At 42.2% G+C, this 16,468-nt stretch overlaps 1 long non-coding RNA gene across 1 annotated transcript in view; it reads right to left on the reverse strand.

Annotated features, from left to right (window-relative positions):
• Positions 1-4,091: 4,091 nt before the first annotated feature.
• Positions 4,092-16,468, reverse strand: part of LOC135451138 (uncharacterized) — a 175,282-nt gene continuing 162,905 nt past the window's right edge. The window contains exons 27-30 of the long non-coding RNA XR_010441228.1: positions 14,911-15,014; positions 8,244-8,426; positions 5,675-5,852; positions 4,092-4,508 (exon numbers count right to left, since the gene is read on the reverse strand). This is a non-coding gene — a long non-coding RNA (uncharacterized LOC135451138). The remainder of the gene's footprint in view (positions 4,509-5,674; positions 5,853-8,243; positions 8,427-14,910; positions 15,015-16,468) is intronic.

The raw sequence follows: 16,468 nt of genomic DNA on the forward strand, positions 1-16,468 counted from the left end.
TGCATCACAGTATTCAGGACCATGTGCAGCTCTGCTATGAATTATTCTCTGTAAATATCTGCTATATTTAACCAAAAGGAGAACCTGAAATAAAAAAAGAACTGGGCAATATTTGCCAAAAGCCATAGGAAAAAATGGAACCAAAATTATTAAAAAAACCCCAACAAACCTAGAGTCAAATAATAATAGATCACTAATTAGCAAGCTCTTGTGCTTATTTAGTAACTAGGTGATAAGTTAACCAATATATGCCTGACCTTTTAAAGTCATATTTCCAGCCACGGAAGTCATGGCTATTAACTGCTACCAGGGTGCCATGGGATTTGTGTTCAGAGGCTTCTTTTTCACTTTGTTGTTGTAGCCTCTCATCTTTTACTGACATTACACACCACTCATCACGATCAGTGTCAGAAGCTATAACAGCATCTGTTGCAGTGGCAGCTTCTGCTGGATGAAGGGTCTCCCCCTTTACCTTAAAGAATGTCAATCATTTCTCATTCTCAGCATTCAGACTTGCTCATCAGTGAGTAACAACTTCCAGCTACACCAAACATGATTTTTGAGTAAACACTGGACTGAGATCATTGGAAATGATTGACAGCTTATAAATCACATTTTTCAGAAACCAGTAAGGAAGGGAAAAAACCCTATCCTTTCCTATTTCTAATGTTTCACTGTCATTTGAAACACCTTCTACCCATGAAGGGGCATGGGACAAAAATCTTGATTTGTGTCATGTGAAGGCCTTACAGGAGGCTTTCTGTAGGATACTTTACAGAGGCCCCTGTCTCCTTTCTGCTAGTAGCCCCACTGGAGAGAAAGGGGAGGTAACAGAAGCTAATTAAGGAAAATTAAGATCATTTAACTATCAGACTGGGTGCTTAAGTACCCAGTTAAGTTTTCCCCCTGGAATAGCTGATATTCATTATTCTTAGCATAACTACCCCCTTTCAATCTTTCTGTGGAGTGTTCCCCACAGCCTCAGTCCAAGAGGTGCCTGAGCAACCCCAGGACCCCTTCCTTGGCTGCTGAGGAGTGACAAGCAGGGACCCCAGGGTTAGAAGCTGCATGCATAAAAAAAAAACCAAACCAAGTGGAACAGATCAATATGGACACAAGAGAACAGGAATCTATAGAAGAGAAAAATGGTGCCAAACTCATTTCCAGGGAGGTGAAACTTGCCTCTGTGTGAAGGTGCCTATTACTCCATGCAAGAAGCAGATGCTGTGCTCTGTCTTGCAGGTTTGCCTGCTGCTCCCATGGCATCATGTTCCCCTGGAATATGGGCACAGTTTGGGACTGCAGTCCCCCAGCCCTTGGAATGTAAGCACAGCTCAGCTGCAGCAGCACTCAGCTGTGGTGCTGGGGCTTTCTCCTAGGAAAGGCTATGAACATAAAAAACACAGCTCAAAAAATGAAAAATTGCAAGCAATTGAGCAAGGAAAAAACAAAGTGTCTGCATTTCTCTGCCTCTTGTGTCTGAACTTTTCACTCAAAAGCTTAGCATTCCTTTTCCAGGTTTTCCTTCAGCTTTATTGGAAGTCAAGAGCTGTTGACTCACAAGCAAGCCTGAAGAAAGACACACTTTCCTAAAGTTGTGTTAAATTTAGAGGCTTCATACACCCTCTTTTGCTCCAGTGTGGATTAATCAGGCACTTCTTCAGCAGCTGCCTTTTCCTTCCATTAATTAGCAGCTCGTGGTGCCACCCTGGCAAGGAGGGCCTTGCTCACAGCTCAGTGCCAGCCTGACGAGGGGAGGAGCAGCTCCAGGAGCCTGCAGGAGCTGGGGCTTCCAGGACAAGGCTTCTAGCTTGGTGTCACTCACTCCCTCTGATCATGAGGACCCAAGCACCCAGCTCAGGCCAAGAAGCACCCAGCCCAACATCCACAGCCCCAGTGCCAGCAGGCTTCAATGGCACCTCAGCTACAGGAGCTGCACGTCAGAAGCTGCCTCTGCCAGACCTTAGCAGCAAGGTAGCAAAATGGAAAAGAGAACATTTTTGCATGTTCTTCAGAGAAATGTACTTCACGATAATATTTCCTGTAATAGCCAATTTTTGAAAGCTTCCTGTGCTATGCTCAATGCTTCTTTTCCCTTTTTTAGTATTGAGCTTGTCAAAAACTCTTAGGAGCTATCTTTCTTAAATAATAAAAACTGCTTTTTTTTCTTTGTAGCAAAGTATAGGCCTCTTTCAAAATAGAGAGGACTAGAAATCTCCAGAAAGAATTTCTTACATCACCTCCCTCAAGCAAGGCTTCTCTCTGATTCCTTTGCTAACCAGAGGACCATGGCAGAGCAGAACTGTCTTCACTGGAGGCCAGATCCTCTCTAGCTTCTCCTGCATTCCTTATGCTTCAAAACAGAGCAGAGATTTACCCCAGGGTTTTAGACTGGCATAGATGGCAATGTTTTGGAATGTTTTAAATGGGAAAGAAGTGGATGCTCCCCACAGAGATACTTCTCCATTTCAGCAGAAGCTTTTGACAATCAAAACCAATGACCCATATTTGGTTTTTGCTACAATAAGAAGACTGTTTTACCTTTCATTTGCTAAGTACACATAGCTAACTGCAGTACTTGCACGGCTAAAAAGTATCAATATCAGCCTTTAACACAAGTACTTCCTCACTCCCTGGGCAGGTGCAGCTGCTCCTTCCCAACTCTCTCAGCTCAGAAGGAGCTGCCTGAATTACAAAATCATGTCTTCAAAAAAGTAACCAAACACTTTCCTTGACCTTTTTCACCATCAGAGAGTTTATCACCTCCCCAGATAACAGCATGGGGGGAAGAGGAGGAAGAAGAGGACGAAGGGATGGGGCAGGAATTCATTATCTCACATGCTCCAGCTATGCATAATCTTTTGCTCTTCCTATACAGATGGTTTCTGGAAACTTTCTCCTCCCCCTTCCACCTTCCTTTTAACAGAGGTCCTAAAATATCTTATTAAGAGTCTGATCACATCTCTTGTACCCTTCTCCAGCCAGGGTAAACTTTATTTCTCTTTCCCCTGCTTCCGAAAGCCCTTGGGAGGTCTAAGGTCTGGAGAGAGCTGAAGGGAGGGATAGGAAGAAAGGAAGAAAGCCTTATTTAAAGGCTTTCTCCTCTTCTGCTTTACAAAAGTCAGAGTCGACACAATAGGAAGAACTTCAATCCATAAAATGGATCAAAAAATCTCCATGTCAAAGCCAACAGATACCATGCAACCTACTGCTACTTCTTGTCCTTCCAGAGCAAAATTAAGTGCAGAAAAGGCCCAAGCATCCCCAGACTGAAGCTGAAGACAATGCAAGGCTGGATTTTACTGATAGGTAGATTCAGTGGGTGTTTTCTATTCTCAAAGCAAAAAGTCTGCATTTTAAAATGTGTCTGCTTTTTAGTGACAACTCAACATTCTGTAAAGGGTTCTAAATGTCAAATGTAGATTGGGCTGAAATCTGAAATTCATTAAAGTGGATGGAAATTCCAAACTACTACTTTTAATTGTGGGTTCAAAGGAAAATGTGGACACTAGGACTTGTCTTCAGGGCTATGACCCAAATTCAGAGAGCTTGGACTTTTGTATTAATTACCTACTGACCTTTACTGAGCTCTCAAAACCACAAATGCAAATGCTCAATTTATCTTAGAGAACCTGCCAAGGAGCAAACTAACCCTCAACATCCTTTCCACAAAATTCACCCAGTCCCACAACTGTAGCTTGTCATGGTTTGTTTGCCTGCATAATGCTCAGTGTTTCCAGCTGAGCCTACGACCAAATGTGCAAAAGTGATGAACATCCCTGTTTCTCAAAGTTTAGCACTGTAATTTTGAAAATCACTGCATACAGAAGTGCTGCTTATAGACTCTTAATGGCAAGATTGGGGCTGATACAGACAAGGCTGGCAGAGAGCAACTGTTGTTATCAGTACCTGTGATTTGTTGAATCTCCTAACTAAGCAATTTTGAGAGATGTGAAAAGTAGTATTGCTTGAAACAAGTGGTATAGAAAATGATGAAAATTTGACATAATCTTAAAATAAAAATGGAAAGCAAACTCAAAACCACAGTAGAATGACAATATATTTTATGAACAAAGACAAGTATCAGCTCGTCAATTCTGGAATGTCTTTTTATTTTTTTGTTTGTTTGTTTGGATTTTTTTAACTTTCTGCATACCAATACATCCCTTTGCACTTCCAAATTCAGAGTTCTGGGGTAGGGTCTCCATAAATGGAATTGAAGTTTTACTTCATGAAGGTTTTCCTTTGTCTATTTTCTATTTATGTTTTACCAATATTGTAAAGTATAAAATAAGTCTTTTAGGATAGATTAAACTGCCACCAGAAAAACATATTCAAAGCAAAAAGTAAAATTGGCAAAATTAGTCATTTTCAGTGAAACAGCTTTCCAGGTCAAAGATTACTTGCTGAAGAAACACTAGCTGAAGATGCAGCATAATAAATGGTCTTCTCTGAGCCACTTGTACCAGTGGTCGAATAATTCATTTCTTAGTAAGAAATATGATGGTCTATTAACAGAAAGAAAGATTAGGTGCACATTAATCAAACATTTCAGAGATGTATAAACATGCATACAGCATCTAGGAATATCCCATTACCCTATTTCAGAAGATATATGTAATCAATATTTCAAATATATCTAGTTAGTTTCATATCATTGACTTTTAAATAATCTCCCCCTCCCCCTCTTTGTAAAATAGGCAGAGCTTTCAAAGGCAGCATCAGTAATTTTCTGAAGTGCTGCTTGACCAAAATAAGTATTTAAGCTGGGCCTTCTGTGCTGTTCAAGCAAACCAGGCTGAAGACAAACCCAATGTGATCACCCACAAACAGGCAGAAACAAAAAGATTAAATAACTACTGTTATCAGAGTTCTTTTGGAAGAGCATTGACTTGAAATAGCATTAATTCCTCACCTTTATCTGGCTGAGGGGAGCTTCTAAAATATTGGCTTTTCTCCCTGCCCATATTCTAACCATTAAAAAACCATTAAAGTACATTGGTGGAAACCAGTCTATTAGAGGCAAAATTTGTTGTTTGTACTGTGGCATTTGCAAACATCAGTCTTTTCACTACTGGTTGCATCAAGTAAATATGTTTTGATTTGATAGCTGCTTGTTTCCAAAAAGAGTTCTAGGGAAAGGGAGAGTCCTTTGGCCCATGGAAACATTTACCTGGTACTCTGCTGACAGTCCCTCTTATTATTCCATGCTTTTTTCAGGAGGAGGACTGATTTAAAATAGAAGACTTCCTCATCTCTAGACATCAATTAGTACAAGCACAGTAGTCTCTGAGCTCCAGGATGCATTGCATTCTTTTCATAAAAACTGTAGCCTGAAACTCTATTTTTCCCCCAAAAAAATCTCACAAGAAATGGTGCATCTTTCAAGAAGGGCATTGGAAAGAGTACATAGGGAAAAATACCTGCCTTCAAAATCAATACTCTCAAATCATATCTGATAGCCAGCAGTTGCAATTTTAAAGTAAATCTCCCAGTATGGAACTGTCTCACCAGAGTAAGAGGCTGTTAGTTAGTTATTTATTAGTAAATATGGAATCAGAGTTTTCAAAGACATGAAAAAAAAAAAGTCTGTGAAGAAATCCAGATGCTATTTCATGTTGTACTCTAAAAAGGCTGGAGTATGCAGCATTCCTTTCATTAGCTCTGTACATACCTCAGGCATACACAGCTTGCACTTCAACACCTTTAATATGGTGGCTCTGTGTCGGGGAGCACATTTCTGAGCTCAGTCTGGGAAATGTTGGTAGGCATTTGTGTTGGGCTTATTCATAGAGGGATGGCTGGGAGTTGGCTTCATCCAGCCGTGGGAGATTTGACTTCTCTCCATGCAGCTGAAGAAAGGACACAGCCATGAGTCACCTAATTGCCTTGAAGCAAATGTAGATTCCTCCTGACAGCACTTGGATTTTTAAGCTCAGAGTTTACCAATGGGCAGCTTGTGTTTACACAAAAATAGAAAAAGAGAGAAGCAGCTACTTTAGAGGTGGTGAAAATGTTGTAGGTCTCACAGAGAAAGCAGTATGAGCTCTGGAACCTTCCTGTACTTCCTGGGAATAACAGAAATTACAGGACCTTTTGCTGGTGTGGGCAAAAACAGGCAGGAGAATCTGCCACAGGGCTGGCAGGTTTTGAAAGTTGCTAGAGAAAAGGGGGGAGTGTTTTTTTCCTGTGTATTTTCAGGGTCTTAAAGCACTATACAATGTGTGAGGACAGCTGAAAGGAGAGCCCACAACTACAGATGGTCAGAGAAAATGAGACTTTCTAGAAAGTCTTACTGAAGAAACAGACAGGGCTTCTATTAGGACTGATGTATGTGTAGATGCCTGTGTGACAGCCTTTGGATCTAGATGAAAGACAGCTTGGAGAATCAGGCAATCCAATTACTTCTCTTAGATGCCCCCAGTAACAAAATGACCCGAATGAGGGACAGAACGTCACTCTTGAGTGAAAACCATGCGGAAGTTCTAAAAGGCTATGAAAAATAGTCTAGAGCTGCCATAATCCATCACAGCAGAGCTGGAGAGATTTTCATTCTTGGACTTTGAGTCAAGGAACACGCTCATCAGGCAGCAAGGGTTCAGCCAAGAATGTTGTTTTAATAAGCACTGTAAAAGCTAAATCAAAAGAATGAAACATGAACATAATGTTTGCTCTTGAACAGAGACATGCCCATCTACTGAACCAGCTCCTTTGCAGTGTTTACTCAACACCCAGGGAAAGCAAACTGCTGTAAATGGACACTGGTGCCACCATGTAAAATTTAGCTGGGTGACATGTACAGTGTGTGTAGTATGGCAGTTGGGCTGGTGCTCCAAAGAATGCCTATCTGACTTTGTGAAACAGGTAACCTTTTGGGATTAAAAGAGTTTTTTGGCCCTTGCAGGTGCAGTCAGTTAACAGTTGCTGTATTTTGCCCATGTATGATCATTAGTGCTCACATTAACTCTGAAAGGGCCAATAAACAAGGAAGAATATTCTGAGACTTTCCAGTTGCTAAGGCAATGAATTAATCAGCATGTATGTGTTCAGCAGATTCACATGATCCTGCCAAGGCCTACAGCTTTAGGTCTCCTGCTATATTTTTGCCAGCATGAGAGAAGGGAGCAGAGGAATTGGCAGGGAATGAAGTGTCAATGGTTAGGGCTGTAATAAAAAATTTGGAAGGAGAAAGCAGCACCTACTGCAACACATTAATGTATTATGTGGTGTTATAGCATGCCAACAAAATGAGGCTCTTTGCCACCATTCTGTGCAACAGCTTCATTTAGCCTAATTATTGGGTATAAAATCCCCTTGTCCAGTAAGAGCTGATTCCTCCTCCCAGAGTTGTGAATCCAAGCTGAACAGTGTTCAGTGCATTTGATCATATTTACAGGCTCTGAACCAACTCTTCAACTGACATGACATTGCTTCACTTAAATCATTAAATTTCTGTCTATCTCAGGAGCTGAGTTATTTAAAAGCTTCTTGGAGTAAGATGCAAACCAGCCAAGCAGCACCGACACCATTTCCAAACCCAAGAGCATCAGTGCATGCTCTGGAGGGCTGAGGACAGCACAGCATAGCTGATATGCTTAGGTGACCATACACTTTGTAAATGGTTTTGATGCTGATCAGGCAGTCCAACATAGTGGCTATAAATTAAGCACTATGATCCCTTCTGGTGCATGCAATTAACAAGGAAAGCAAAATAAAAAACAACAAATAAACAAAAAGAAAGGAAACCCAAACCAAGTTGGCTTTTTTGAGTTAGGAACATCAAATGAAGTGGTTTGGGTTTTGGGTTCAGGATGAATTCCTTTTTACACACTTAAATACCAGAGATGAGGTCTTACACTTTAATAAAAGTCAGGAGTTAGCCAATAAATCCTATCCCTGTCACTTCCCTCTAGGCCATAGTCATGGGAATATTTAGTGGCCAACACTTGCACTGTTCCCTCCCTGAGCTGCTGTGCTGCTTCCTTTTCTCTTTTACAGACAGAAGCATCACTGTACCTAGCAGCTGTACCTAGAAGATAATTCCTGAATACTTTTACACATGCAGTTGTTGTAGCTGGTGATCCATGCCCCCTTTTCAGTTTAGGGCCCCTTTGGTTTCCTAAGGAAGCTTATCTGCTCTGTTATCTGAAGGGTAGCCTTTAGCTAGGGCCAATACAACCCCCCACATTCAGTGAGGTTTAGCCAAAGCTGAAACAAAAAGGTGCCTTTAAAAGGTGCCTGACCTTCAGGGCCACTTTGGGGTGAGACAGATCCACTCAAGCTACCCCCACAAGCAGACAGCTGGTAATCACCACATCTGCAGCTCTGGGCCCAGCCCTTACCCCAGACCTTCCAGTCTGGCTTTGTGTGGATGTAAATCTTCTTATCAGTGAAGTGAAGATAATGCCACTTCAGCACACTGCACGCTGTAGGAGAATTAAACAGATAAAGTTTATAAAATGTTTTATGTATCAGACAAAGTATATATAAGACCTGAACATTCTTACTGAAAGCTCCAATAGCTGAATATCAGAAAACTAATAGGGAGAAAGGCGTTAGAGACCTGGCAGAGAGACTAGGCCTGATCTTTGACACTAGTGCTCATGGAAAATCAATTTAATCTCAGAGGAAAGCAGCCTTGGGCACCAGGGCACCATGGCTGGATGTGAATGGGCACCATAGCCAGGGCCCATGGCCACGTCAGGGGGTGAACACAGACTGTGCTGCCCTGTCCTTGCTGTGGCCAGGGTGGCTCAGCCCCTGTGCCTGGGCACAAGGCCCCAGGGAGCCCGGCCATGGCCAAGGGCACAGCCCAAGCACTGGGAGCTCCAGGCAGAAGGGTTTGATCCTGTCTCGACATCCCAAGCACGACCACCACATCCAGAGCTGCCCCACGAGCCCTGGGCCACCACTCAGGGCTGTCACAGCCTCCTTCGAGCCCTGGGGTGACGCAGCCATGCACTGGAAATGTAACTGCTCCAAACATTCCTTTGATTTGAGGGTTATTTTGCTTTTCCTAATAATTTCTTGATAACAATATAATTGGATGAGTCCTTGAGGCCATTTCATGTACAAGATTTATTGGGAATATTACCTGTATATTTAGAGTTAAGAGGGACAAATATTTTATTTCCTTTTTTTATTGTCCCATTATTTATAGAGTTCTCTTTGAATCTTGTAAATACATTTTTTCATTTCCCTTCAGAGTTTGTCTTTCTCTTTGGCAAACATTGATTTTTTTTCATGTTTTTTCCAGTGAACCTTGAAATTAAAATGTCTTTTTTTGTTTAATTTCTTTTTTTGTACACTGGACTCATTGTCAGCACAGCAAGAGCAAGGTGCTTTGTTAGATTACTGCTGCTTCAAAGCTGCTGAAAGGAAGAGTTGACCACATTTTATTATTTGTGTGCAGTTCTTTCATCGGTTACAATTATCCTTTTTCACAGACAAAGCCAATCCCAAGTTCTCAGCATTTGAAGGAAGCATTTTAACTTTTTTAATATTTGATAATCAACTTTTACTGACTATACCAGTTTCAAGAATTGTAGAATTGTTTGTCCTCTTAGTGGACAAATCACATGCACAGAAACAGCTATATACAAAAATAGTAAGGTTTACAGGCAGAGAGAGTATATTTTATTAGACCAGCTGATATAGTTGGGGGGAAAAAAAGGAAAAGCTCGCAGTCACACAAGCCCTCTGAAAGCATTTCTATTTTCTCATCTATATCAACTGTTCTAATAACAAATAGTACTTCTCTCTGCAAACCTTTCCTCTCTCCTATCCTTTTACTATTACAGCTACAGCAACAGTATTTCTAGAAAAAAAAATTGTATTTATATAGCAAAGAAACCGTATCACCATTTTTCAAGTGTTTTTCATCAAAACTACTGTCTGTTCCCTTTCCTATAATAGAGATTTTATTTTTAAAGTATTTTTAGAAAATAATAATTTTTATGATAATTACTTGGTCATTGTCATTTTATCTGCTGCAGCAGAAAAATTCTCTATTACAGAGTCTTCACAAAGAATGCTTTTTTCTTTTGCTAAGTAGCCAGGGCACTGTAGGTTGTGAAATTAAAAGCTTAAATTATAGTAGGGTAAAGTGGTTGGACCTAGGAACACAGATACATTTGTATCCTTGGTCAGCCTGGATGCCATCAGAAAGTTCGGAAATTTTTCAAAATATTCAGCTACAATGAAATCCTCCATAAATTAAATAGGTTTTCTTTAGCTTTGTGACCTAGGGTTATACATTATGCTAAGCAAGTAGAACAGTCTATGTTCAAAGGCTAAAGAGCAGGTAGTAAGTGTTTAAAGCAGCAAGAGTCGTGTTAAAAAAAAAAGTATTTAAAAGTAGATTGTTCTAGGCTATAATAAACTATGAATTGTAAAAGGTTAATTGACAAAATGATACTCATTTAACGCCATTTCTGTAATAGCAATCATTGCTGAATTCATAATTCAGGGGTCTTGCTATATTGACAATCACGTTTCCTCAGGAAGACTGCAGTTATTCCCTCAGTCTGTTTAAGCTGTGGTAGTTGGTTATGGATTTACAGGCAGACACAGGTACCTGTGCCCACTGTGCTGCTGGCTAGAAAGACAAACAGCATCCTGCACCCGGGGCGGCCCAGGAATGCGAGGGAGATTCCTGCCAGGAGCTGACCTTTGCCTCGCTCCCATCCCAACCCTGCGCTGGCGTGGGCCATGGTAATTACCCTCAATGCACATCTGGCATTCAACGAAGGGCAGCCTTGCCTCAAGGTTGCTTTGCTTAGGTTCAAATCCCATTTTTGCAGAGCCTCTGACCTGCAAATCTGATCTGTTTTCCTCCAAACCGTATTTCTTATTCAATGAGATACTATGTTAGCAGGGAACAAAACAGTAAGATTTTAATAGCAACAAACATTCAGTCAAACTCTTTCCTTGGGCACATTGTCAGAGTGGCAGAGATATCCTCCTCATGACAGAAAAGATTCCTTTTTAATTTTTTCCCCCTAAGATATTATGCCAAATGAGAACTATTTTGTTTGTTTACTTTATCAATTTTGTAAAAAGCAGCAGTTCCTCAACAGAAGGACAAATGGAGTCACTGCAATTGTTGTTTTGCAGAAAGGACTTCCCAGGCACTGGCTGCATCAGCAGCTTTTGTGAGCAGAGTGCAGTGCCACACAATCTCTTCTATCCACGCCTGCCACAAGCTGTAGCCAAAAAAATGGCACAGGCTTGCTAAGAAGGGGCTATTAAAATGTCTCCTTAATTATGATTCATTGCTTCTTTTTTTAACAGTACAAACTTGTCAGCTATAACAAAAGATGTTTAAGAAACAAACCTTGTCAAAATAAATGAATTAAGAGCATTCATCCTTTTCTAGAGTGTGAAGAAGTTTGTAAGGTGATAATGAATTCTGTAATGCATTAGCCACACTTCTTAAATGTATGTACCACTTACTCCATATCTTACAAAAGTTTTGTTATTTTCACTGAATCTCCAGTTATGGGCACAAATTAGCAAGATTTGATTGTAATTGGACTTTGAGCGATACAGCTATGATTCTGCCAAGTGCAAGGTGTTTTCTCTGTGCAGAAGCCTGTTAAAGTGGCATAGAATCCACATGAAATCCAAAGGCATGCTCCCATTGCCTTTGCTGCACTTGGCAGAGCCTTGTGCTGCAGAAGTTGTAGAGCATCTTCTGCCTGCCAGGATCCTGCCAGGGCATGATGAGCTGTCCCTCTGCACTGGCAGGGGAATCCTGCCTCAGGAGCTGGGGCTAGACCTGATCCCAGGTCAGTGCAGGAGTTCATCTAAAGCAGGGCCAGGCCATGACTCGGGCTTAGCTTCCAATGACAAATTTGGGTCTTCTTTCCCAATCATTGCTTTCTTTACATGTATGGGTGCCCTTCCATAGTGCACAGAAATTCTGTCCAGGCATGACTGAATGTGGGCCCAGCAGTATCACCAATTCCACTCCCACACACTGATCCGTGCATGCAGCTCCCTCCTGGCTTTAGTCCCTTCCTGAACTGGGCACCAGCACAATCTTCCCATCCCTCTACGAGTCTAACCTTCCAGCTCATTGACTGTTTTCAGAACCAGCTCAGCATCTGCCTAAGACCCATTTCATATCCATGATTTTGTCCCCTCACTGTCACATCCATGACTGTTCACAAGTTTATGGTTCTCTCTATCACTGCACCAATCTCGGTATTCCTTTCAAATAACAGAGCTGCTGGAGAGAGTCACTGATCTGAGAAATTTTTGTGTGCAGTAAATGAGCACCCAGAACTTCCTCCATGTAAAGAAATCTTTCCAGCAGTGACACGGCATAGCTCATTTAGCATTTCATCAGATGAGCACTCATATTACCTACCACAAAAAATAGATGATGCTGATGATTTCTACTTATCTAAACCAAATTCTTTGAAGACCTGCTCAGATTCCTGAAGCCTCCTATGATTGTGGCATTTGTTTTCCAAAAACCAAAGGCGGCTTCTGCAGACCCCTTGGAGCAGTGACAGTACTGTCACATTTGGCTGCCTGGGGTGGCAGGGTTCACTCTCACCATCCTGCTGGGTGCTGGGGAGAGGCTGTCTCCCACCTCACCACAACACCACCTCCCTCCTGCTGCACCTTGCCCAGAGGCACCAATATCACACTGGATCCAGGCTTCTCCAGCTCCTTCGGACCTCAGCTCACAGTCCCAGCATAAAAGCTCAGGTTGAGGCCTGCCTTGGTGGCTGAGCACACACTTGTTTGAGAGATGCTCTGGAAAACAAGACAAGTTTGCTGTATTCACCATGATAAACCCCACAGAGTTTTAAAGGAGCTGAGCTGTTTTCAATCCAGCTCACACACAGCTATGGACATCTTCAACCCATATACTTTCTGATTCTGATAGAAATTCTCCCCCCTGCTATTTAGAAACAGACACAGGCACAAGGAGGTCAATACTACTGGGGGTCTGGTTTTAGATTTTTGGCATCAGAAGCATGAATGAACAGGGAAACAAAGACTATAGGAGATGCATGGTGGAGATGTATCAGAGGTGCAGAAGAAAAAAGGTTGGACAGATATTCAGGGGAACAGTCTGGGACATTGGCCCTTGCCCTGGCCTCTCAGTGATCCCTGGCAAGATGAAGGAGTACAGCACACACAAGAAGAGTTTTTCCTAGAGCAATGCAACTCAGTTATCACTGGAGTGTGTCTGGAAATGTGTAGAGATCCAGGCTACAAAAACAGCAGGGAAGTCTGTGTATCTGATGGCTCTTTCACAGCCCCACTGGGCTATTCCTGATGCCCTACTGCAATGTGCCATGCAGATGTGTCACCCTCACCTGCAGTGGGACCAAAGCTTGCAGCAGCAAAGGAGAAGCCTGCAGTCCTCAGTTATGGGGGATGATAGGAAGCTATTCCAGAGCTGTGGAATACTGAAATAGCAAAATGCATTTGGAAGCTGCTAACTTATACAGCAACCATTCCTATCCCCACAGCAGCCAAATGGAAGCAAGTGTAAAAGCGGAATCTCACCAGTCTTATTCATTCACAGGCAGAAGAAACAAAATCTAAGCTTCAAACTCATGATTAAAATAGGGTTCTAGAGTGGCAAGTAGACGTGAACACTGTGCCCAGAAAACAGTAGGCTTCAAACAGTTTGAATACCCATCTCTGTGGGAGATCCAATATGCTGCTGAAAGAACTGTTCATGAAAGTCAAAAATAATGCCAGCACTGAAACAGTCCAATCTGCAATAATATTTTCCATTAGATATTTCACTGCAACAGCCAGAATTTTAATAAAGCACATGGCAATTTTTAGTTAACAATGGAAAAGGCATTTTCTAAAGTTGGGATACACCATACCTGTTGCCTGGCAAACAGCTCACAGGATGCAGTTTACTTCATGGGCAGAGGAAACTGCATCTCCCCAGAGTGGGAGCTCCCCCTTCTGCAGCCTGGCAGGTGCCAGCAGCAAGGACAGGAGGGAAATCAGCCAGGGATGTTCCCTCCATAGTGCTCAGAGCAAGCCCCAGTGCAGGCAGTGACTGCAAACGCCCGTGGGCGCCATCCCTGGGGATTGCTTTTGCCCCAAGGCCAGGACCCACCTCCTGTGTCTGCAGGAGCACAGAGTTTTCCTTCCTGGGCACAGGGAGCATCCCAGCCACAATCTCACTCACTTTTCCAACAAAATATGGTGATCTTCACTAGCAACAGTTGTTTTCCAGCTTACCACAACATTCAATGATAATTGTAGGAGTAAATGTTTGGAGGTTAAGGTGCAATTTGTAAATGTCCGATATTTATAGTTATGAAAAAAAGTCATGAATTGTCACGTTTACCTTAAATGATCCACAGGTATAACTGGAGAAGAGCTTCCACATGAAAAATTAGGCCATACTGACCCATACAAACAAATTCAGTAAGCCACAACAAGCTGCTGGAATCTATTTAAAATACTGCTTTGGAAGCATAGCAAAAAATTACTGGCTGTTTAGTTAACTTAAGGTCTATTTCCTATCTATCTATCTATCTATCTATCTATCTATCTATCTATCTATCTATCTATCTATCTATCCTGGTGAAATAAGTGCATGTTTTTATTTGCTGATATAGAGATGGCATGTGTTGCTACTGTGGTTCTTCCACAAAAAAATCCATTGCTTTTAGTATGAATTAGGTGAACACTGAAGTGTCTCTGCTACTCTCAGAGGAAAATTCTCTTCTAGCTACCTTATAAATAAATGTTAGGTCTGGTATTCAACTTATCAGAAAAACACAGCACAGGAAAAAAAAAACAGCTCTCAAACATGTTATTTATACACTTTATATACTGACTACAGGAAGAACTGAAATTATTTTCACTAGCAACATATGTGTAATTTAATATTACCAGTGAAAACTAGGAGCTTACCTGGACAGGATAAACTTCGAGCACTTGTAATTTTTCCAGTTTTGAATACAAAGATGGGAGCTAAGCAGAACTCTCCATCTCTGCAGTGATTATAGCAGTATTTTCTAGAGGAAAGAACAGAAAACCAAACCTGTGTGTGAGGAAAAAAATGAACAGAGAGAAAACAAACACTCCCCCACTACCCTACCATCAAACTTCTCCTGCATGGATTCATTGTTCAAGTCAGTTGTGAAGCAAACACCATGTGCATAACACATCTGTCAAGGCTTACAGGATACAGTTCATATTTCTTCACCTGCTCTTACTCTGCATAATGCTGTTCCTGGGATCTCACTGCCATCAGCTCCTTCTCTGCTCTGAACAAGGTCACAATGCTCTGACCTTGCATCCTGCAAAATCAAAAACATCCCCCAGCTTGCTGCTGTATTTTTTCCTTGAAATCTCCAGACTAGGTGGAAGTATTGAGAGTGTGTGACTCCTGATGACCTTTAGAGAAACTTCCCCCACATTGCTGCCTCATGCACTGAAACCAGAGTCATTCCTCCCACCTGATTGATGTTTCCCACTGCAAGCACAGCAGATGCATCCCAGACTGCTGAAGAAAGGACAAGCCTGAAGAGCACAATAAACTTTCATGACATGGCACACATGGGCTCTTCTCTCTGAGCCTGGCAGGCAGGGTACACAGCATGCCAGTGTCCTCATGTGCTTTTGGAAAGCAGTGGAAACAGTAATCCAGCTTTGTTTTCCCTGCATCTCCTGCTCTGAATTTACACCTCAGTGAGAAAGAAACTGAAGGATTTGTGAAGAGGTCCCCTGTTACCATTTCTCCTACAGGTCATGCAGCACCATGGTTTAGATTGAGGGTCATCAGTGCTGCATGCAATCAGACACAAATGCAGGAGCCAGAGGAGAGAGAGGAGAGATCTGCTGCATAGGCCAAGACATGCTGGAGAGCAGCAGGAAAGGAACAAGGTGATGGCAATTTAGATCATAAATCAGTGACTAACCCAGAACACAGTTCACCTGCTTCCTGTGCCAGCACAGCCGCTCTCTCCTCCCAGGAACAGGGACAGACACTGCTGTCTGCTTCAGCTGTTCCTCATGGGGCCCTTAAAGGCTGAGTTAACGCTTACTAGTTCATCATACAGCCCTCTACCTTCCTAAAGAGTCATGGGATCCAGTCTGCCAGCAATATGTCTGCATAAAACAAAGTTCAGCACTGCTTGTGGTAATAACTACCCTTGCAATCACACAACAGCACCAAATGCTGGGTAAGTGAAAGGATAATTCCATAAAAGCCTGTGAGGCAAATACATATTTTCTCATTAGCATTTAGCCATTAGTCTCAGATCTTAACAACTCAAGAAGTCAATGCAGATGGACCAGAGTGGCATTAGTGCAGTGACCCTGTGCTGGACAGGGTCTGGCTGCTCATGGGTCTCAGCATGTCCTGCAGGCAGCCCATCTGTAAAGGTGAGCTGTGCACCCCTGATCCTGGAACAGGCCACTTCTTAGATGCCACCTTTGCTGTGTTACCTGAGAAATGTGGCAACTC

This window comes from Zonotrichia leucophrys, chromosome 8, assembly GCF_028769735.1.
Source record: "Zonotrichia leucophrys gambelii isolate GWCS_2022_RI chromosome 8, RI_Zleu_2.0, whole genome shotgun sequence".
NCBI classification, from domain to species: Eukaryota; Metazoa; Chordata; class Aves; order Passeriformes; family Passerellidae; genus Zonotrichia; species Zonotrichia leucophrys.